The sequence below is a fragment of the Triplophysa dalaica genome, chromosome 10, assembly GCF_015846415.1.
Source record: "Triplophysa dalaica isolate WHDGS20190420 chromosome 10, ASM1584641v1, whole genome shotgun sequence".
Taxonomy (NCBI): Eukaryota; Metazoa; Chordata; class Actinopteri; order Cypriniformes; family Nemacheilidae; genus Triplophysa; species Triplophysa dalaica.
In genome coordinates, this window is record NC_079551.1 from 2698072 (window position 1) to 2722535 (window position 24464).

The window sequence follows — 24464 nt, forward strand, 5'->3', positions numbered from 1 at the left end:
ATATAATATTAAACGGAACGTTTCGATTACGTTTTAAAGAACAATCTCAGAATATTATAATCATGGCGAATGGAACGTTTTAATAACGTTTAAAAATACTTTCTTAGAACATTAATATAACAACAGAATGAACCGTTCTAAAAACTTTTTGAATAACGTTCTTATAACCAAAGAATACACACACAAGTAAATCATTGAATGTAAGAAACAATACGTTTGGCAGTAATAGAAAGTAAATAAGGCAACTCATAGCAGTCAAGAATCATTTGATTTGTTGATATATTCAGAGAGAAGATGAAAGAAAAGTCTTGACTGACACTCATTCACCTCTTACAGGAGAGAAAGAAGATCAGTGAAGACAGAAACATGACATGAGACATTGAATTCTTATTCTACAGACACATTCAGCACTTGATGTCAAATCTACATTCATGTTTTAAGCTTAAATGAGCATTACTTGATTAATTTTCTAACAAAGAAACATGAATTTACAAAGAACAAGTTATGGTAATAAACCAATAATGTCAATCATTTAATATTACATTGGAATTTTATGTTAATGAATTATGTGTCAATGTTTCCGTCCTCGTCTCTATTTTCTATGTATTTCTGTAGAGAGAAACAGTGAATTCACAAGTTCATCCTACAGATAATGAAGTGGGACAGACAGTATGTGTGTTTGTCGAACTGTCCCGGGGTTGAGGGCTCTCAGAGTGTGTCCGGACCCTTATCATGACCCCCTAGCTGAAGTAAAGACGGTCTCGTGGTGTGGAGGAGGGATGTGGTGAAACCAGAGAATGGAGGTGAGGGGCTTGACTACTTCTAGGCTGTTCAGATGATTGATGTGATTGATTATGGAGAGCCAGACGAGTTCATGTGTGCACACACACACACACACACGCACACACACACACACACACACACACACACACACACACAGATCATAATGTCCAGATGAAAGAAAGCAGAAGAGAAAGATTTGACAGTATTTGTGTTATAACTCATGTGGTTATGTGTGTGTCTCTCTTGTGTTTAACAGGAGGCTCTATAGAGACTGTTTATGTCACACAGACACACTGAGCAGTCATCATCATACACACCAAATCCAGCAAAGAGAGGCTCAGTGAATGTTGTGTAGTATGTGTGTAAGTGTGTGAGTGTGTGTGTGTCAGAGAAGCTGTAGAAGGACAGAGTGCCGGCCGACTGGTCCACATACACTCCTGCTCTCTTACACACACCTGGAGAGACACTAATGAGTGTTTCATTCTTATTGTGAAATGCAGTGAATGTGTCATTATAGCACCACAGACTCCATGATTTTACATTGCGTCCAAACACACAATCATTACTCTCTCCTTTCCTCTCAATGCTTTTATATGACACTGATATATCAACACTTGATCCGCTCCATTCAGTCTCCCAGTAACAGCGTCCAGTCAGACTCTCTCTACACAACACTTGAGGACACTCATCAAATCTGTCTGGATGATCAGGATACGACTGACACTCTTCCACACGTGTGATCTTTCTGTTCTCTTCAGACACTTTGAGTTCATTGTTTGTTGTGTTTAGATCCAGTGTGAGATCACAGACATCTGAACACAAGAAGACACATTTATAACACAACAACACAACAATCACTAAATCAATCTGTGAGTGTCAGGGGGGTCTGTGTTAAAGGGGTGTGTGTGTGTTTGTGTGTGTGTGAGTGTCAGGTGGGTCTGTGTTTAAGGTGTGTGTGTCAGGTGTGTTTGTGTGTGTGTGTCAGGTGTGTTTGTGTGTGTGTCAGGCAGAGGTGGGTAGAGTAGCCAAAAATGGTACTCAAGTAAAAGTACTGTTACTTCAGAATAATATGACTCAAGTAAAAGTAAAAAGTAGTCATCCAAATAATTACTTGAGTAAGAGTAAAAAAGTGCTTGGTTACAAAACTACTCAAGTACTGAGTAACTGTTGAGTAACGTCTGATTTATTTTTTAACAAGCATTCAATCAGACAGACAAAAATACCAAATAATAATGTTTAAGCAAATTATAGTTCATGAAATCAATAAAATACATTAAAATAAATTTATGAATTAATTACAAAATAGCTTAAATTAAAATTATCCAGGTAAATTCAAGTACTTAAAAAAAAAAATGATAAAAAATAAATAAACACAAGTAAACACAAATTTCCAAACCTTTATACTTTTTTACCAGGCTTTGCAGACAGAACTAGAACATGGCAGCCCATAAACTCTCATAAAATGTGTGTGTGAGAGAGAGATAGAGTATGTGGGTCCGTGTACGTTTTATTCATTTGATATCCTATATTAAATAAATTAATGGAAACTGAAAGATGACTCGTTTTTTCATTTTTCGTTTAGTTCAACAAACGAAAAATTAGATTTCGCCCCGATTTTTCATTTTTCGTTTGTCGTTTAAAAAACGGATTTCGGACTCAATATGGGATTCGTACATGTGGGCGGTGCTGTAACGCCCCTTTCACCCAATTGGTCAAATCGCTCACCATCCTGTACGGTCTTAATTCTGCCAGGCAGAATAAGAGTCACCTCTAGTCCTTCATTTTTAAGTTATTGCAAGTATGTCGGCGCGAACCACTGCTTATTGTTAACAGTGCGTGATATTTAAGCAGACATATCTGTTGCAATGTACGACATTTAAGAGATGCAGTATGCTGAATACCAGGGGTCTCCAACCCTGCTCCTGGTGAGCTACTCTCCTTAAGATTTCAGCTCTAACCCCAATCAAACACACCTGGGTTGCTTGATAATTACAGAAAGGTGTGCTGAAGCAGGGTTGGAGCTGCAATTTGCTGGACGGTAGTTCACCAGGTCCAGGGTTGAAGATCCCTCTGTATACAGTAATTTATGATGATTTATGATGATATAGTATCTTTCCAACAAAAGTCACCCATTACAATAAACACTTAAAAGACACAGACAGTCAAGAATAAGAAATGTGACCTCTTCGAAGTACTACAGAAGGTCTCTGCTGACACGCAGACATAGAAAACATACATGTGTAATAGCATAAGTAAAAACGTTAACAAAGATCCTTTTTCACGGGGCATTGCGGGTGTTTGACAGAGTTGCATCAGTCCAGCTACTCACTGCCTGCTGCATGCATTTCGTCAATTCAGCAATTTATGTTCCTCAATTATAAAAAAAAAATAGCAGAATAACTCTGATCCCCATCATCTGGACACTATTCCCATCACTTGTCTACCCCTTGTTTACTGTCTTATTCCTTTGGTCTTGTTATTTGTCCGCTGTTGAATGTGTTTATGGTGTTGTGCTTTTTCCTGTGTCTCTGTGGATTAAATTATACCAGTTTGGAGTATCTGCTTGTCTTGAGTGTTTGCTTCACAAACCGTGACATCTGTATGTAAGTGTCTCTGTCGACACCTAGGGTACTTTACAGACTCGACTTTCACCTGAAAATTTAGATGTGCTGGTTTTTCTCAACAAAAACTAATCTGCTTTATAATTGGGTTTCTCATTCGGTCTGCATGAGCTGGTTCAGAAATTGTTACAAAACCAAAATGATAGAACTATATATTTACATTAACATTTAGTCATTTAGTAGACGCTTTTATCCAAAGAGTATTACAGAGAGGTCAGGGAGCAATAAGCGACATGTCAAACAGGAGCAATCACACAATAGGTACTGATACAAATAAGCCAAAGATAATTTAGATAATATCTATACCCGTACCCGTACCCGAAATGACCCATACCCGAAATGTGACCTGTGCTTTTAACCCATCCAGTGATTAGTGAGCACACACACAGCAAGTGGTGAACACACGTACACCCGAAGCAGTGGGCAGCTATCACTGCAGCGCCCGGGGAGCATGTAGGGTTAGGTGCCTTGTTCAAGGGCACCACAATCGTTACCCGCCGGCCGTGAGGATCGAACTGGCAACCTTCTGGTAACGAGTCCGACTCTCTAACCATTAGGCCACGATTTATATCTTTAAGGTTTCTTGGCTGTCGCTCAGTAAATTGTAGTTTTAACCTCCTTCACAGATTTTCTATAGGACTAGGGTCTAGAGACTGGCTAGGACATTTAATGTGCGTCTCCTTAAGCCACTCTTTGGTTGACCATAGTGGTGGAGAGGTTGAAATGGGAGATACAGATTCTGTTGGCAGGCCTCTCTTATATACATAAGATGATTTAGGAGTACTGTCTTAAAGTGACAGGACTTATCTGTGGGCCATGTAGGCACATAACCAATCTTTGGGGCCAGAATTCTTGCTTGTTGGTAGGGATCAAATATTTATTTCACTGACTGAAATGCAAATCAATTTATAACCTTTATTTCCACTGATTTTTTGGTTGATTTTCAGGTTCTATCAGTTAAAATAAACCTAAACATTATAGGTCCTGCATTTATTTGTAAGCAGGCAAACTTACAAAATCAGTGTTGGGATCAAATAATTATTTCCCTCACTGTACATACATACATACATGCATACTGTACATATAATTTACTCGGATCACAATAATTATTGGGGAGAAGAATATTGATTGAATTTTTTATTTTTGGAATATAACTGATGGGGCAATTACGGTTAGTAGTAGTCATAATGGCCTAATGGTTAGAGAGTTGGACTTACATTTACATTTAGTCATTTGGCAAGTCGCTTTTATCCAAAGCGACTTACAGGGCACTTATTACAATAAGTGCCCTGGAGCAACATGGAGTAAAGTGTCTTGCTCAAGGACACACTGGTGGCTGCTGGGATCGAACCAGCAACCTTTTGATTACCAGTTCAGTGGTTTAACCCACTAGACCACCATCTCCTTGTGACTTGTGACCAGAAGGTTGCCGGTTCGATCCTCAGGCCCGGCGGGTAACGATTGCGGTGCCCTTGAACAAGGCACCTAACCCTACATGCTCCCCGGGCGCTGCAGTGATATCTGCCCACTGCTCGGGTGTACGTGTGTTCATCACTTGCTGTGTGTGTGCTCACTAATCACTGGATGGGTAAAAAGCAGAGGTCACATTTCGGGTATGGGTCACCATACCTGACGAATCGGTCACTTTCACTTTCATGGCGTGAACTATTTCTCCTTAAACATGAATCGATGAATGTTCCCAATCATCATTACAGAATGCTGTTTTAAGTTCAGCAATGTTCATAAACTTGTACTATAAAATGTCGCTGTTGAAAGAAAATTATTTGTGATAAATTGACTTAAATTTCTAAAACATTTCAGGTCACATTTAGTTTGGTTACATGTGATGTTGTGAGAATAAAATAATTTTTTTGCAGAATTAAATTTTGTGTTTTACAAACTAACATACACATCTGCATGCAGGCTCCCAACTGTGCAGATTCATGATGTTCCTTATGTGTGATGTTTGTTCTCAGAAATACAGCTACAACATATTCATACTTTATCTGTATGGAGAGTGGATAAATTAGATTGAAAGAGGCTGACACCCCCTCTTGTGGACAGCATTAAGAATTATGGTCATCATGGAATTTTTGGAGTTTGATCTAAATGATCTGTATCAAAGTTCGTGATATAGAGCCTATTCATCCACTTTTTTATAACAATAAACATTAAAATAAGTGAAAATTGGCCCAACTTGCATCAGGAGTAGACTTTGAACTTGAGCTAGCGCATAAAGAGAGAGCGCATTTAGGCCACGCCCACACCGGGGAAACAATCCCAACCCACTTTCTATTGCGGGAAAATGCATCCTTGTCATTTCTGATTTATAACAAAAAACATAACATGCCTAAACTGCTGTGAGACAAGGTGCACAGAAAACAAGAGAAAGTCCAGTGAGCACGTCCCTCTTAACCTAGCGGGTCTAAGATATGCGAGGCTGTCTGGTGTTCAAGTAAACATATTTTAAAGTGCAAACACTTGTCAGTATCGCACTCGTACAGACTCTTAATCTGCTGGGTAGAATTAAGTCCGTACAGATGGTGAGCGATTTGACCAATCGGGTGAAAGGGGCGTGACAGCACCGCCCACATGTACGAATCCCATATTGAGTCCGAAATCCGTTTTTTAAACGACAAACGAAAAATGAAAAATCGGGGCGAAATCTAATTTTTCGTTTGTTGAACTAAACGAAAAATGAAAAAACGAGTCATCTTTCAGTTTCCATTAATTTATTTAATATAGGATATCAAATGAATAAAACGTACACGGACCTATGTGTGACTTCAACACTTGCAGTTTGAATGATGTCCTGCATAAACAAAATGATGGAAAATAAGTAAAGTAAACACTTTGTGACTTTTCGATCGAGCCCTCGCCATTCTCTCTCTCACACAATATACTAATGCATTGCAATGCAAAGGCAGCCTGCTTCAAGCTAAAGTGGGACTACAGATGAAGTCTCCCTAAAGAACCCACGTATCTAACAGTAGTTCTGCATTATATTAATTAATTTGCACGCGAGTTTTATTTATTTTTATACCGTGTAAGTTATTCTCTGTGTAAGTTAAATGTATGCACCGAACCGTGACGCCCATACTATTTCGGTTCAATACAAATACACGTACCGTTCCACACATAATATATATAGGAAATGTTTAAAACATATGTAACTTTAAAGACAAACATTCGTCTATCCACAGCAAAAAAAAACGATTTTAGAACACTTAGCGATACATGTTTCCTCAAGTTAGATGTTGAGTTTTTGAATGCTGAAATGTCCGTTTGTTTTGGGAGACACAGAAGACACCGCATAATGTAGCTGCTGTTTCGCACTTTTACTAAGGTAAACATGCTTTTCAATATGAGGCCAGGGGCCCGTTTCAGAAAGCAGGGTAAGTGCAAACTCAGAGTAAGTCAATCCCAGAAACGGAATACTCAGGGTTTTTGGTTTCTGAATGCGAGGAATGTCAAACCCGCGACCGCGGAGTAAGTCAAGCCCATTTCAGAAATCGAGGTATCTTATACTCCGAGTGAGTAACCAGAGTAACCTACTCCGTGAACCTAACCTGGTCGGGAGCAGGTTTTTATTCCGCAAACGCAGGGTTTGTTACAATCTCCGCCCCCTTTTCGAAGCGCGAGCGGGTTTGAAATGACATACGTCATCTGTTTATTGATTCGTGTTCCTAATCGCGCTCTATTTAGTCACACAGAACTTAAAATAGCATGTTCGTTTATTCATGAACCCATAGATGAGGAAGCTGCATTAATTCGCAGAGAATTATATTTATGTCGGGAGAGAATTCTGAGGCCCGTTTGGACGTTTTATCTTAACTTTTAAAGCCAGTTTAAGAAGTATATTTAACATTTCCCAATCAGTCATCCTACTAGCAAGACCATTTTATTTCTTTAAAGTTTCCTGAATGAATGATGTTATTGTATTTCTACCACGGCGTTTTAGTGCCACGTTAAAAATAACATAAATTCAAGATTACGAGAATAAAGACGAAATTTTACGAGATTAAAGTCAAAATGTTACGAGAATAAACTCGTCGTAATACGTATATTATTTTCGTGAAAGTTGTAGTTTAAGAGTTTAAATTATGTTTAAGTACGTCATCTGAATCAGTGAGTTAATTCGTAGTTCATGTCAGATTTGACATTCGACTTTATTCTCGTAACATTTCGACTTTATTCTCGTAACATTTCGACTTTATTCTCGTAACATTTCGACTTTATTCTCGTAACATTTCGACTTTATTCTCGTAACATTTCGACTTTATTCTCGTAACATTTCGACTTTATTCTCGTAACATTTCGACTTTATTCTCGAAATCTTTTTTTTACGACGCCGTCGTATATTTCATATTCAGCTGCTGCCAAGATCTTTTTATTGCAGAAGGATTTCACCTACATGAGAGCAAGAGAGTTAAATATAATTTACATTTTCACAGTTTCAACAAAATAAATATAAAAGTGATTGACATATAAACTTGCGCATTAACACGTGAAGCACTTTTCTCCCACGCCAACTCTCTTTCTTTTGCTGCTGCGGCTGTGTTGCACTTTTTTCTAAATATCTGGTCATATTCACTGTACGCTTGTAACAGTTCCTTCAATTTGATTGGCGAGAAATGAACAGAGCGCTTTTTGTCACGTGCCGTTGCCATGGTGAATCGTGCTATCTTCACTCAATTGATGATGGCTTTTCATCGCCATGCTGCACGCGCGTAACCTAGAGTGAACTTACTCAGGGTTGATTAAACTAACTCAAATCAGCTGTTCTGAAACTGAAAACTCAGAGTAGCGATTCTCTGAGTAAATCAACTCAGAGTTCAGATTTTAACTCGGTGTTGGTTGAACTTCCTTATTGAAACGGGCCCCAGGGGTGTTCCTCCTCGCCTGTGTCTGCATTGCCGATGGTTGATTGTGACATTTTTTTTTTGCTACGACTGTAAACTAACCCGTCCCGCCGAACGCCGCTGAGATTGAGTATGGTCACGTGACGAGACTGCGCAACTACGTTTGATTGGTGAAACACAGTCACATGGTAGAGCCTTTGGCAGAAGTCTCACTCTCTGTCAAAATAAAACAATGACGCGTAGAATATCAAAGAGGTCAAAAGAAAAGTAACGAGTTTATTGTAGCCTAATGTAGCGGAGTAAAAGTACAGTTTCTTCTTCACAAATCTACTCAAGTAAAAGTAAAAAGTATAGTGATTTAAAACTACTCCTAGAAGTATAATTCTTTCAAAAACTTACTCAAGTAAATGTAACTCGTTACTACCCACCTCTGGTGTCAGTTGTGTTTGTGTTCGTGTGTCAGGTGTGTTTGTGTGGGATATGTGTGTGTGTCAGGTGTGTTTGTGTGTGTGTGTGTGTGTGTGTGTGTCGGGTGTGTGTGTGTGTGTGTGTAGACTTACACTTGTGTAGTCCTGCTCTAATTCTTTCCTCTCCTCCATGACTCACACTACAGAAACACACACACATTAAAGACATAAACATGATGTGACATTGGTCTGGTGTGTGTGAATCATGTGTATGTTGTGTGTCATACTTGATTGTGTAGTTTGGATCATTGAGTTTGTGAGAGAGCAGCTGAAGTGTTGTGTGTTGTGGGTGATTGTAGCTCAGATCCAGCTCTCTCATGTGTGACGACTGTGAACTCAGAGCTGAAGCCAAAGAACAACAACCTTCATCTGTCACCATACAACCATACAACCTGATAACCTACAAACACACACATCAACATGTCAACACACTCTTCACTTTTCTATTGTGAGATCAGTGTGTAGAGAGAAACACCTCAGTGTGTGTAGTTGACAGTTGTGAGTCTTGAGAGCATCAGAGATCAGCTTCACTCCTGAATCCTTCAGATCATTGTTACTCAGGTCCAGCTCTCTCAGAGGACACTTTGAGGACTGAAGAGCTGTAGACACAACTTCACAGGACTCAGCAGTCAGATCAGACCCTGAAAATCTGTGAGAGGAAGATTAATCTAGATTATATTCCAGTGTTCATTCACAGCCTGTACTTTCACAGAGTGAATATTGTTATTTTGAGAGGCTATAAAAACACTGAATGAACTCACATCGCTCGTCTACAACATCTCACAGCTGGAACGAGTCTCTTCTTATCCTCTACATCATATCTGTTCATGTTGAACTCATCCAGCACGTTCTCTGACATGAGCAGCACATAGATCATCAGTGTACACATTGAATCTGAGAGCTCTATGACTGAATCTGAATCATCTGGATGTAAGTATTTCTGGATTCTCTCGTATAATGACTGATCCTTCATCTCCAGTAAACAGTAAAACAGGTTCACTGAAGCTTCATCTGAGGTGTTGTAATGATCCTGTAACTGTTGAATGTATTGAGTTGTTTCTCTGATGCTGTCTCTAGTGTCTTCAGTGCGTGTGAGCAGACCTTTGAGAAGCTTCTGACTAGACTCAAGTGAAAGGCCCATCAGAAAACGTAAAAACAGATCCAGATGTCCTCTCTCACTCTCTGTGGCTTTATCAATGGCCTTCTTCAGAATCTCATGAAGAGAAATCTTTGTGTCTTGTTCAGGTGTGATAAAAAACTCAAGGTCCTTCATGTTGTCGGTCATGTAGCAGTCTTGTTCAGGTGTGATGAAAAACTCAAGGTCCTTCATGTTGTCGGTCATGTAGCAGTCTTGTTCAGGTGTGATGAAAAACTCAAGGTCCTTCATGTTGTCGGTCATGTAGCAGATGAAGACGTGCAGCGCAGCCAGAAACTCTTGAACGCTCAGATGAATAAAGCTGAAGACTTTTGTCTTGTGAAGAACAGATTCTTTCTTGAAGATCTCAGCGATCATTCCTGTGTACTCTGAATCTTTACTCACATCAATATCACAATCTTTAAGATCTTTCTCATAGAAGATGATGTTCTCTTTCTTCAGCTGCTCAAACGCCAGTTTGGCCAACTTCAGAATGGTGGTTTTATTGGATTCTAAGAGCTTTGTATAGTCTTCTTCATCTTCCTCATCATACTTCTGGTTCTTCATGTTCATCTGAATCAGCAGAAAGTGAATGTACATCTCAGTGAGAGTCGTGTCAATGTTTTCTTCATGGTTCTGGATGAGAATATCATGAAGTACTGACGCAGTGATCCAACAGAAGACGGGGATGTGACACATGATGTAGAGACTACGAGATCTCTTGATGTGTTTGATCATTTCATCAGCTTGACTCTTATCTTTGATTCTCTTTCTGAAGTATTCCTCTTTCTGCTGGTCTGTGAATCCTCTCACCTCAGTGAACAAAACCTACAAACTTAGAAAGAATCTGATTGGCTGCTGCTGGTCTTGATGTGATCCAGATGAGAGATGATGGAAGCAGATCTCCTCTGATCAGATTTATAATCATTTCATCTACAGATGATCTTTCCTCAACACTACTCCGTTTTCTGCTTTTAAAATTAAAACTCAAGCGACTTTCATCAAGTCCGTCAAAGATAAACGCCACATTACATTTCTCTGTTAACTTTATGACATTTCTTTTCATTTCAGGATAAAATTCCAGCAGAAACTCATGAAAACTGACTTTGTCTTCAATCTGGTTCATCTCTCTGAATGGAAACAGAAACATGGCGTCTACGTCCTGATTGGCTGTTCCCTCGGCCCAATCCAGAATGAACTTCTGCACAGAGACTGTTTTACCAATTCCAGCGACGCCTTTGGTCAGAATAATCTTCTTCTTGTCTCTCAGTGACTGAAATATCAGATTGCATTTGATGTGTTTGTCCTCTGATGATTTGGTTGTGTTTTTGAAGGCATCATCAATGTTCAGAATCTCACGTTCACGGTTGACTTCTTTCATATCCCCCTTTGTTATGAACACATCTGTGTAAATCTCATTCAGATCGGCTTCATTTTCCTTCATACCCTCAAAAATACGTTTTGAATTCTCCTTCATGTAGATCTTATGACTTCTCAAAAACTCTTTCAGTCCTAAAGCCTCTGTTATCATAAATGACGAGAAGAAAAGAGAAATGATTCAAGACAAATGTTATTCACATCAGGATGTTCATCATTATTCACACATTAAATTAATCTAATGGAGGATTACAGACTAAATGAAACAAATCTCACATGAAACAGATCAACACATCATGACATTGGGTGGACTCAATAAATAGGGCATTAAATGTTTTTAAGCGAAATGAAAAGTGAGAAAATATGAAGCATATATATATCTGATGTGCTTATACTGTATATCTGACCCGTCTCCAGTCTTCAGAATCTTGCTTTCTAAGTTAGTTTTGTGTTTATAGTTCAGATGTTTTATATACAGTAGATGTGTTTTGCAGAATAAAGAAATGTATACAGGTTTGCAACAATTTGAGGGTGAGTAAATGATGACAGTATATAATTTTTTGGTGAACTATCCCTTTAAATATATTAGATTAGATTAGATTAGATTAGATTAGATTAGATTAGATTAGATTAGATTAGATTAGATTAGATTCAACTTTATTGTCATTACACATATACAAGTACAGTGTAACGAAATGTAGTTTAGGTCTAACCACAGGTGCAAATAGCAAGTGCAGGATATACAGTGTGAATAAATACAGAATACAATATTAGGATACACAATGGGCATGTACTATGGAAATACTTTACACAAGGAATGTTCTATGACAATATGACAGTCGGTATGTACTATGAACAACCGGTTATCAAATTTTTTACTTATAAAGAAAATACAGAATCTCCTGCTAGAACATTGAGCATTGTCAACTAAAGACTTTTAGGTAATGCAGCTGAAAATGAAAGAAGTGTCACAAACATGATGCAGTAAATTTTTAAGTTAATTTAATGTAGTGTAGCTGTCTTGAGCTGTGTCACGTATGTATATCTCATTATGAGATGAGAAAATAACACGATCATTTACGTTTTCAGATATTTAGACAACTGAATTCAAACTGAAAAAAGATTTCAGGAGTCAGTCTAGTGTTTTATTTCTGTGTAGTTGAACACAAGCTCTTACTGAAATACACTCAAGTTCTTCTGTATCATGTGAAATGAGCCGATCATCTCTGAGCAACAAACCTTATGATGGAGTTTAAACAGGCCAGTGACTTCCAACAAAGCATTAGTTGAAGACGTATGTAAGTGGAACTGATGTGTAGTAAGTCATGATAGTAATGCTGTTCTGATTCAACAAATCCCTTTTTACACTCAACTGGATTGTTTAAAGTTCGAGTCTCTAAGTCGACTGTTTCATTCACTCGACACTTAACTGTAACTAACTGAGTCATGTTTTCTGTGAGTCAGGACAGAATGTAAAGTGCTATAGAGTCTGATGTTTAGTGATGATTCACCTTGTTCTTGTGTGAGCTTCTCTGTGGAGTTTTGCTGCTCTGTGAAGAGAGAAAAGATGAATGAAAACACTGTGAAACTGATCATGTTGTATTTGTGTTTGTGTTCTATTGTACCTGCAGTGTTTGAGCTGCAGATGAAGGTCACGGGTCCTGTTATAGTGTTTCCAGTGACCACAGGAGCATTTACAGCTGAACTTGTGTCCGCCTTCACATCAACACTGACTTTACTCATCTGCAGCAGACACATTTTACAATGAGATTCATTCATGCTACTTAAAGGGTTAGTTCACCCAAAGATAAGCATTCTAGCATCATTTAATCGCCCTGAGATTGTTCCAAACTATGTGGAAAATACAGCGTTTATCAACCTTAAATCCTGTATACACATTACATTACATCTTAAGCGAACAATAATATTTGTTTTAGCCGCGTCAAATGATCCCTTTAGGACAACAACAATGCACCTGTTGAAAGACAATGAACATCAGGGTCTTTATTCTTAAAGCTTCCAAGAATCCGCTCAGAAAGCTCTTAATTAAGCTTTAAAACTTCTACGTAGGAATATTGGCTAAAAAAAGATTGAGGACCAATTTGAGAGAAACTTTGAGTGTGGAAAATACAAAATCTTTTATCTTAGTGAGGAGGCGGGGCTGACATCGTTTGCTATGCATGACACAGTCTTTCAAAGACTGTGATTGGTTGGTTTGCCAGAAGGAAAAAAGGCCACTGTTGAGTATGGGGTCGTTAGTTTGAAATTGCATTACTAACCTTGTTCAGATTTACCATACACATGCACACACATGCACTATATATGTTATATATATATATATATATATAACTATATGGGTGTGTGTATAAACAAATATTTTTCCATTCTGTTAATATCAACAAACAGTATTTGATAGAAAATGAACATTGACACAGTAAGTTTCTGGAACTGCTGTAATTGTTTGTGTGATCAGATTGTGACTGTTATGACGAACCAAATCATCTTTGCTGTACAGTTGCATTCCTCCAGTTGCCAAATATCTTAATACGATTACTCCTATTTCTGGCGATATGGCATTTCTAATAGGATTGGTCACAAACATGAACCCTCCACGATTTAATGTGTTGAGTCTTATTTACTCAGTGTCATTCAAGTTAATTTAATATAGCGCTTAAACATTTTGCATTGCATTAATGCAGCTGTACAAGACAACCAAAACCAGAAAAAAACTAAAGTTGAACACACACACAAAAAAAAATCTGATAAACCTTAAAAGAAATATGTAAACTGTCATCAATAGCAACTCTTTGTGTTTCGTCCATTCGTCTGCTGCTAAGAATCTCTTAAGTCTCTTAAAAGTCCTCCTCGCTACTCCTAAAATGTTTGACTTATGACCTCTTATAAGGGTTAAGATGCTTGCTGAATTTCTTTTTTCTTTACTAGGATCTTTTTGTAATTTTAAGGGGAAACGTCCACATTTCTCAGAATTTTCTTAGAATTTAGTCACTAGGAGCAACTCTTTGCGCTATGATTTTTCATGAAAACGGGCCCAGGTTACAGATTTACAGACTTATGTATTTGCTAAATGTTGATCAAAAACAGTATTGAAGAACGACTGCGTACCCCGTTAAACCATGTATGGGATTTTGTATCCTGGTTGAATAAATAAATAAAAAACTTTAGTGCCTAGTGCTATTTTTGCGAAATTGACGTTTCCATTTGGCGTATTTTCAATGCGCAATTTCAATTTGCCCATTTTAAAGGGTAATGTTGTGGTCTAGTGGTTAGAGACTTGGACTCGTAGCCAGAAGGTCGCTGGTTCAATTCTCAGTACCACAAGGAAATGACTGAAAAGCCCTTGAGCAAGGCACCTTACCCCTGTTTGCTCTGCAGTGATAGTTGCCCACTGCATCCAACTTTTAAGTCACTTTGGATAAAAGTGTCTGCCAAATGAATATATTTTAAATGGGAATGGAAGGGCAGATACATTTAATTCATGAAGGGGACCTCAAAATTAACTATCGTTGTTTGTGTTTTCTTCAGTGATTGCCTTCTTCAGGGGAATCGGCCAGAGGGGCTGTCGTCAGAACCGAGAGGACTGAGAGTCAAGTCTGGTTGGGCCAGTAAGTCACAACTAGCAGTAACTGAAGCCGCTCTTCTTTGACTGCGCACAGCCCCTGTGCAAGGAGGCTCACTGTGGGAAAGTACTACTTCCGCATGTTCCGCGGGCGGCTGTGCACCAAAGCAGCCGTGCCGCCTGGTGCTGGTGTGCTGCCATCCAAGGAACACGACTCTGAGTCGTGTCAGCACTCTGAGCCAGTGCTGAAGTGGCTGCATATGCATCAATCCAAGAGGGATTACCCCTCTCGAGGACGCCACGTGCCCTAGGAGCCTCTGAAAGTGTTTCAGTGGGACCTTGGACCTTGAAAATGATCAGTTTCATCCATTGCCATGTGCCATGGGAGGCTGGTTCAGTGGCTGACAGAGCTGTCACCTTGCACTTGTGGGGGACCCCAAAGAGGTTGACTGCTCTGCCTTCTTATCTGCTTGGTGTTACCGCCGGCCAACGGAACGTCACGTGGAGATTGCGGAAGGCAGTGATATCACCTGGGGGAAGCCTGGAGAGAGAGCGCACTCTCCAGAACCATGGCTCATCCTGTCAGGGCCGCTCTAAGCCGGGTTCCCAACGGGGTAAACGCACATTTGACTGATGCGTTGGCATCTTTTGCAGTACCAGACCCCAGAGGCAGAGCAAGGGTTGTGAGATTTTGTTTAAAGTAGCAAATTGAATGGAAATGTACGTTTCAGTATTTTAATTTTTTGCTCAATACGTCTCTGAGACGTGTGCTGTCAGATGTCATATCTGTGAGATGTTTATGATTTAGAATGGAGGTAAAACTCATTTTAAGATGTCTGTCAGGGTCTGTATTCTTAAAGCTTCCAATAATCCTCTTAGAAAGCTCTTAATTTATCTTAAAAACTACTACGTAGGAGTCTTATCTTAAAAGAGAGTCAGGACCAATCTGAGAGAAATTCTGAGCAACTTTTATTTAGTGAGGAGGCGGGGCTGACCCCGATGCTTTGTATGACACAGTCTTTTAAACCCTGTGATTGGTTGGTTGGGATTGTTAGTTTGAAATTGCACATCATTTTCTCTGTTTTACTGTACTCACGCTCACTCACACACACGCACGAAAATGAACAGTTACACAATAAGTTTGTAAATGCTTTGTTTGTGTGATTCCCATAGAAGGCTGTGACAGAACCAAATCATCTCTGCTGAATAGCTGCACTTCTCCAGATGCTGAAAATGTTCATGTAGAGATTCTTCTATTTCTGGTGCTATGGAATTTCTGCGCTGTTTTGGAGATGTAAGCCTGTCTCTAAAAGGATCGGTCATAAAGATGAAATGTGCTGTGTCTTATTAACTCACTGTTATTCTATTTAATGTAATTGTATTTTATAGCTCTTTTTAAAATGTTGGCCCTTATGAGAGATCTTTTAAGGGATAAGATCCTTTATGAATTGGTTTATTTCTTTACTAGGATCTTTTCTGTAATTCTAAGGGGAAACGCACACATTTCTAAGAATGTTCTTAGAATTTTCTCAAAACAAAACAAGAAAGCAAATAATTAAATAAGTCCAAATCACGCAATCCACAGACAAAACTCACGGGGAGGAAACATACTTGGGTTATCCAAAAACCGTCAGGAGAGTTACGCTGGGCAAGACAAGAAATAACAATGAACCGACGAGGTGTGAGGGAAACAGAGATACTAAATAGGGACAAGTCAACGAGAGGAGATTAAGCAGGGACAGAGAAGGACAGGTGACAAGACTTAACACTAATGGGAAATCAGACGGGAAACAAGGGGGCGGAGCTAAACGAAAAACAGGAGGACACGCGTCGAATTATCAAAACATTCCGCCATGTGTCTCCACATAAAACAAAACATAAACACAAGACATGGTACTGTAACAACACTGTCCCCAAGGCACAGGACAGGATCGTCACAACAGATGAACATGCACTATCTGGGAACATGTCTTGAAAGAGTCACTTTATGCTTTTGATCATTTCCACCAGAAGCTGGAAGTTTTGCAGTTAAAACAATTCATGCAATTTCAGTAGTGTAGAGTCATGTCTATAGGAGTCAGTGTGGGAATTAATGAATAAGAGGCAAAATTCACAAATACTGCGTGCAAAAAATGTTTTTTTTGTTGATTTTTCCAGTACCTGAAATCGTGATCTTTAGTCATTCATAAAATGCAAGTCCACACCTTCCATGTTTTTTTATTTAAATAAATACAGATACAGGCAACATGAAAGTATCTTTGCCTCATGAATTAAGATATCTATTTAACTCGAGCTTTTGTTATATAAACACTCCGTATAGTATTGAAGTGAACATAGTGTGAGAACTGAAGACGTCCTTGTTACTGAAATGACAACTGTTATTGACACCTGGCCCAGCGAACACCAGGTCCTGAAATGTACATATCTATAGGTTGAACACCGCCTACACAGAAGAATATCAACGACTTCTCTAGCCTTTCCCACTGGTGAGTGAATGACTTAAGCTATGTACACATTCTACACACTCCTGCATTTGGGATGACTGACAATCTGGTAACCATAGCGACATCTCTGCACCTCTGCTCTCTCCCAATGTTGCCATGTTCTTTATTAGTATGCGCTTTTATACTTGTTGCTTGGTCTTAGATCAAAAAGCCTCGGCACTTAGGTCTTAATAAATGTTTTTCTTTTCTTATAAAATGTATAAATAATTTGTATTTTATTAGTTTATTTCCGTCTTGTCTTTGTTTGCTTATTTTTTCTCTGAAGATCTGGCAACACTGTCACTTAAGCGACGGGCTCTCGAAAGCGGCTAACCCTGTGTCATATGAGCAAAAACAAGGATTTCCAAGAGAGACCAAGCAAAAACATGCAACATTGTGCAGTGCCTGGTGGTGGAAGAACAGTCGCTTCCTTCGTATTCTGATAGTGATAGTTGTGCTCAAAAAAGTGATAGTTGTGCTCAAAAAGGAGAAATAAAGTAGAAAAGGGAAAACATGAGATTAAATTACAGCTAAAGTTCCAAATCTAACCAACTACTTCAGTTCCCTCTGGGACAACCATCAATGCCCGAGGAAACTTGTGTGTGCAACTGTAATACACATTTAGCATCACACCGTCACAGATCAACGTGCTTATTATGTTGAAGGTTAGTAAGCAGCAGCAGTAGATTATTGTTCTTATAAACAACCAGTTAGAAAGCACAGGTTTCATGAATGTTTACTTTGCCCCTTTAGATGAAAACGACAGTAATAGTGCAGCAACATATTAGACAGCTCATCTGATCGGTAACAAATGCGATGGAATGAATAGCGCTCCTCATCAAAGTTATCTTTTATTAAGGCTTGTTTGCGGCCACAGTGCTGTAAGAGCCATTTAACACTTAACACCGGAATGCGACATGTCACATGGTTAAAAGCATGGATTACAACAGTATCATTATATGGGTTTTTGCTCAGCTAAAGTTCGAAAGAACACTTTTTAACATTAAGACCCTATATAAAGTATTTATTGTTAAATACTCATTCAGGAAGTGATTGCAAATGTTTTTGCTGATTTTGGAAACCTGTTCGTTAGAAGTTCATATCTGGAGTTAATGTTAATGTTTTTTTAAAAGCCTAAAAAGTTTAGTCGGCTTTGCAAACTTGTGCTTATAGAACAAAGAAATTAAATATAATGTAATTTTCTACACGAATAGAACATTTGTAGGGCTTTTAATGTTAACAGGTCGAAGCCTGCAAAAACATTTTTTAAAGAAAAATATTTAACACAATTAATGCAGAATGTGTATGTTTGCTAATCATTTGTCTAGCGTTGCATTATATAATAACGCTATTATTTATGTAAAGGCTTTTAAATCACTTAAGCTCTTAAAGGGGCCGACTTTTGAGAACATTCAATTCTGTGTATTTCCTACCTGCTAGACAGGATAGCTCTCAATTACACTGTTGAACGGCTAAATTATGTAATTAGATAAAATAATAAGAAAATAAATATAAAATGAAATTGAATTCATTCAAGATGTAATCAACAGTGCAGAAGACACCGGGCGTGGCATAAAATGAAGGGGCCCTTGATGGGTTTTGCTATAGCCCCACGGCCCAATGTGTTCTTAATCCGGCCCGGTTTGTAAGGCTCTGTGTTCAGCTGTACATTAATGGGGGTGCAAAAGTAATATTGATTCAATGCCATTGACATTGACAAGTCGCCAATCTATTTGCTTTCTAAGTAAAGTGCATTGGATTTTACAGAGAAACTCACATACTTTTGATGACAAAACACAAAAAGCAAACATGACAATCAATGATAATATTACTCAATAATACTAGAAAAATTGATATTCTCAATATGATGAAGATTAAACAGGTTTGTTTGATGACCAATAATAAAACATTACTGCAGAAACATTAATAATGATAATAATTCATGACTCACCTTCAGTAATGATTAATCTTGAGTAATAAAATGAGTAATAATGAGTAATCTTCTTCTCTTTAAGTCGCTTTGGATAAAAGCGTCTGCTGAATGCCTAAATGTAAATGCAATGACAGCGTCTCTTCTGCGCTTCTGTTTAACACGTCACCTTTCAGGAATGTTGGTTTGTTTCTCTTTAGAACAGAAAACGAATCAAACCAGTTTTACATCATTCATGACAGAAAAACAACACTGCACAAAAAAAGTTCTGTAAGTTTTGCGTGTCTTAACTTGGATGTTTTTTTCACGCATTAATTCTGCGTTTGTGTTGCTCAGCTGTCATTTCACACTAAATGAGCTTTATCTTTGTCTCTTCGAGTTCCAGTAAGCCACTTTATGTACAGAAGAAAATAAAACTCGCTGCACTTTACGATGATAGGATAGAGTCTTGCAGTTGATGGAGATTTGTGGAATGCACGAAGATCCCGTTCCACCACATCCCAAAGATGTTTATTGGGTTGACATCTGGTGACTGTGGGGGCCATTTTAGCACAGTGAACTCATTGTCATGTTCAAGAAACCAATTTGAAATGATTGGAGCTTTGTGACATGCTGCATTATCCTGCTGGAAGTAGCCATCAGAGGATGGTTACATGGTGGTCATAAAGGGATGGACATGGTCAGAAACAATGCTCAGGTAGGTCGTGGCATTTAAACAAATTGGCACTAAGGGGCCTAAAGTGTGCCAAGAAAACATCCACCACACCATTACACCACCACCATAATTGCATTAATGACAAATTGAACAGGTGTTCCTAATAATCCTTTAGGTGAGTGTATGGCAGAAAAACAAGTAGGTGTGTGTGTGTGTCCCTGAGGTATGTGGTATGGGGGCAAAATGTCCCCACAAAGACTGCAATATCCAAAATCCTTGACCTTATGGGGAATGTTTTTGGTTCTTATGAGGAAACAAGCCTGTAGTTCATACAGAATTAACTTTTTTGAAAATGGCAGACAGTTTTGTGTGATTGTTAGGTTTAGGGAATATGTTACATAGTTTGTACAGTATAAAGACCGTTGTGTCTATGAAATTAACCCATAAAACATGCAAGCCCAACAGCCTAAATTTACATTATTCAAGTCATTGTATGATCTTATTTTATAACTCTCTATATATCTCTTCTGCATGTCTGTTCAAGATAAGATCTCAGGTGTTTTTGAATCTTTTGTTTTGAGAATGGCAGTGTTGTTTTCTTAAGAACAAAAATGCCATCCAGTAACAACTGACATGAGTTTCGGCAAGTTTACTTCCTCGTACACGCAGACTCATACAATAATAAATAATTTTACATCAGGATTCCACAGAAGAGACTTATACTGCAGCGCTCAACTGGCAGCCTGCGGGCCAAATGTGGCCTGTCAATCATCTTTACCTGGCACACCTTAACATTTCAAATCAGTGGAGAGACATTAAGGACAGTGTGATTTAAATGCACGTCCTCCTGAGACGCCAACTCTTTAAAAGTCCAAAACGCTGCTGCATTCAATATGAAAGTTTCATAATAATTAACGTCTTATAAAGTGATATCGCTCAGCACAATAAACTTAAAGGTAAACCCTAACAATTTTTCAAATTTGTATCCACCGTTTGTGAATAATGGAGGCTGTTTAGAAGTGTTTTGGTATTATTTCGAGTGCTGTGTGATATGCATAAGTTACCGGGAGTCTCCTGTTTGTTTTTATCTCATGGAAACTCTCGAAAGGTTTGAGACCTGTGATCGCAGTGATCTTTTGTCCGGTTCAGGATCACTGGTCTCAAAAGCTGACAGACACAATCATATATCATTATACACCTATATTATACAAACTATACGCAAAGTCTTTGGATTGGATTGGATTCAATTTATTGTCATTACACATATAACAAGTACAGTGTAACGATATGGATTTAAGAAGAAAAATACAGCAAACATGAGGGAAGTGGAGGGAAAAAAACAGATACACATAATACACCATAGACAAGACTCGCAACAGGGTAAAATAATCCAGCTCCGACCAGCAGCCATCTGGCCCAGTGCCATTACGGTGCCTCTCAGAGACCCGCTTGTCAGGCTGGCGGTTCAAATCATACAGAGGAGTGGGAGGGATAAGTCTTTGTGTGTGTGATAGTTCTGAGTCTTTGTGTGGGGGAGGAACGCAAGACCGTCTCACTGCAGTGCTCTCACAGGGTTAAATTTTCCAGCTCCAGATTTACCAAGGCCGTTTCTGGAGCAGGGGAGCCGAATAGATAAGATTGTGATTTGTTTAGTCGGGAAACCGTATTCCAACATGTCACGGCAGCCCTCATAGTCCAATTGGTTCAATGGTGATTCTTATCTCCGATATTATAAATTTTTCTACCCAGAGCTGTTAGGATTTCCCTGATAACGACCATATTTCGGTTAATAGTCTCAGTCTCAATGCTGACCGCTCTTCGAACAGCTTCAATCGATACGGGCAGCCTTATGACAGCTGTTCCCGTATTGTGAATTTTTCGATAACCCAGGGCAAAGCCTAATCCAATCACCACAAGACCTGTTATCATGGTTCCAAATAGGTAAATATCCTCGATATCCTCGACTGAAAGAGCCGCCAGACACACGATCCGCCATCTCTCCCACCCGTCCATTGTGTAACCAGCTGCGTACGTTCCGTCAGGGCAAGGGGGTTCCCCCGAACCCAGTTTTCTCGTTGAGAAAATGGTGTCAATTGCGTTGATCACATCCATAATTTTCGAAGTTTGGAGTGCAGTGCAGAGAGAGTCTCTCAATAGATGAGACGAGACAAGACAAGAGACAAAGCAGGGAAAATATGGGCAAGGACGGGGAGTGAGAAAATGCGACCGCCTCCGCTGAGAGCCAAACGAGAAGTATGCCATCACATACTGGAAATGTGAGTAAATTTGAGTAATATCATCTTGTGCGAATGCGTCACATTAAATACTGATGTGAGGTCATTTATAAATCACAGGAGGTCTCCAGATAATACTGATGCCCTCTGAAAACTGTGAATGGTGCTAATGTGTAACCTAACGTAACGTCTCCAACCAAATTCACATAAGGCTCCAACTACACAAACTGTTATCCAATCATAGCAGTGAGCGTTTACTTAGTTTACTTAATTCTTCAATGCAGCTCGCCCATTAAAAGCGAGCTTTTGCAGAGCTGGCCTCAACCTGTGTAGAAAATAGCTTATTACTTATTGATTTTGATGTTTTTGAATGTAAAAACCACGCGAACGTCACAAGCAGAACTTGTACAACGATATAAAACAATAAACAAGCACACTTCATGAGACCTTTAACCAGTTTTCTGCCGTTCATTCAGACTTTCAGGTGAAAAAACAAACACTAGGTAGTCAACCAGAATGCTCTCTACCGCCGCATTGAGTGCCGCCGGTGGGGAAGAGAGTTTACATGTGAAACTAGTTCAAGAAATTTCCGCCAGGAGCCACAAAGTGAGAGTTTGTCCCTTCAGTACTTCAACACATGTTCTGTGAAACATTATATACCAGGAGGCAACACATTAAAGAATAAAACAAGAGTTATTTACGTTTACAATATAAAAATGCAATATAGGCGAAGAATTGAATCTAATGCATTATTACATGCATTTAAATCATTAGAACAAACATGTTATGATCACAGAGGTTCATATAAGGATCATTTTTTTCTGACAGTCTAAAGCGACTGCATATGCCTGATAGTTATAAGAACACACTATTATATAAAAAATAAGCATGCACTGTATTTTCTGTCCTTATACGAGCAAACTGTGGAACCATTTGATTCTTTTCATAACCAAAGTTTCTGAGTGATTATTTTACCATAAAATGTGCGTCAGTGAAAAGCATCACATTGATCACGCAGGAGTGGCCAGTTTGTAGCAACTACTTCAGAATGCCTACAAAGACCAAAGCAGAGCGTAGTCACTCCTCGATAGTGTGTGAAAACATTGACTGAAGAAATCAAGGTTTCCATAAGTTCTCTTTTTTACCCCTGAAAATGATGTACCAAGCCTACTTTACACTAGTTAACGGTTCTTTAACATTCAAACTTTTCTGGTGTATTTTCTATTTAATAAACAAATTATAGACGTTGGTCCAAACCAAGAAATGTTTTATTTTTTATTCACATGTCTAACAGGTCTCAAAACAGACAGCATTCAGACAACAGTTTGACTCAAACAATATACTTTAGTTTCTATAATTTACACATTGATAAATACTTTGTCTTCATACTCCCACATGGAAAGAACCTACAGTATATGAGGATATATGCACATATATGAAACCTATATGCGTATATATGCCACATATAGGCAAAATTGAGGTGCATATATGTCCATATACAGGCCATATAGGTCTCCTGTATTGCTTCTTCATATCCACCTATAAGCCCTATATGTACATACAAGATATGTCTCCTATATAGCTCATGGCAGGATCTGGTGATTTTGTAGCTCATATCTCACTTTGGCAACTGTCATACATGATGCCTAGCTCATATTTTCTAAAATCAAGGCAATAACTAACAAACAAAAAAAATGCAAAAAACGTATGTATGTACGAACATGTGAAATTGGTATCAGATGTAATTGGCATGTTATGGAATTTAACTATGGCAAATAAGTGAGAAGAGATGGAAAGCTATGTCTACACGTGTTCCTGAAACATTTAAGGTCAATTCTTTCTTGTATGAAGATAGTGGAAAGGAAGGAAATGTACAACAAAATGGTTTGTCGTTTTTTATTTTGTCAATCAAGCCTTTTTTCCAATTTCAAGTCACTTCCAGATTCACATTACAGCTCATACACATCCACACATTCACCGTTACATCCAACAAATGCAATGCAAAATGCAATGTTTTCTAGTTGATGACGTCATCCGCATGCGGCGAAAGATACCGGCTGGGAGAAAAAATGGCGATATCAACATTGGAGATCCGCTATGTCTTACTTGAATGGAATGAGGGTGAGGATAGAGGGGCCTATACTATTTTTGCCCTCGACTGTGTCCCGGATTTTTCATTTAAAGATTTTCTTGCAAGGACTGATAAAAACCGAGAAGCTGGTGGAATGGCGAAAAGGCAAACCCTGGCTGGTGCACCGAGCCAAATTTTTTGACGTGGCAAGTATGTTACACCCTAACTTTAGCTGACGTTACGTAGTTACATACCAGATTAAATGGTTT

General features: G+C 38.7%; 1 pseudogene; it reads right to left on the bottom strand.

Annotated features, from left to right (window-relative positions):
* Positions 1 to 70: 70 nt before the first annotated feature.
* On the bottom strand, positions 71 to 19389 carry LOC130429849 (NACHT, LRR and PYD domains-containing protein 3-like; annotated as a pseudogene).
* Positions 19390 to 24464: the final 5075 nt, after the last annotated feature.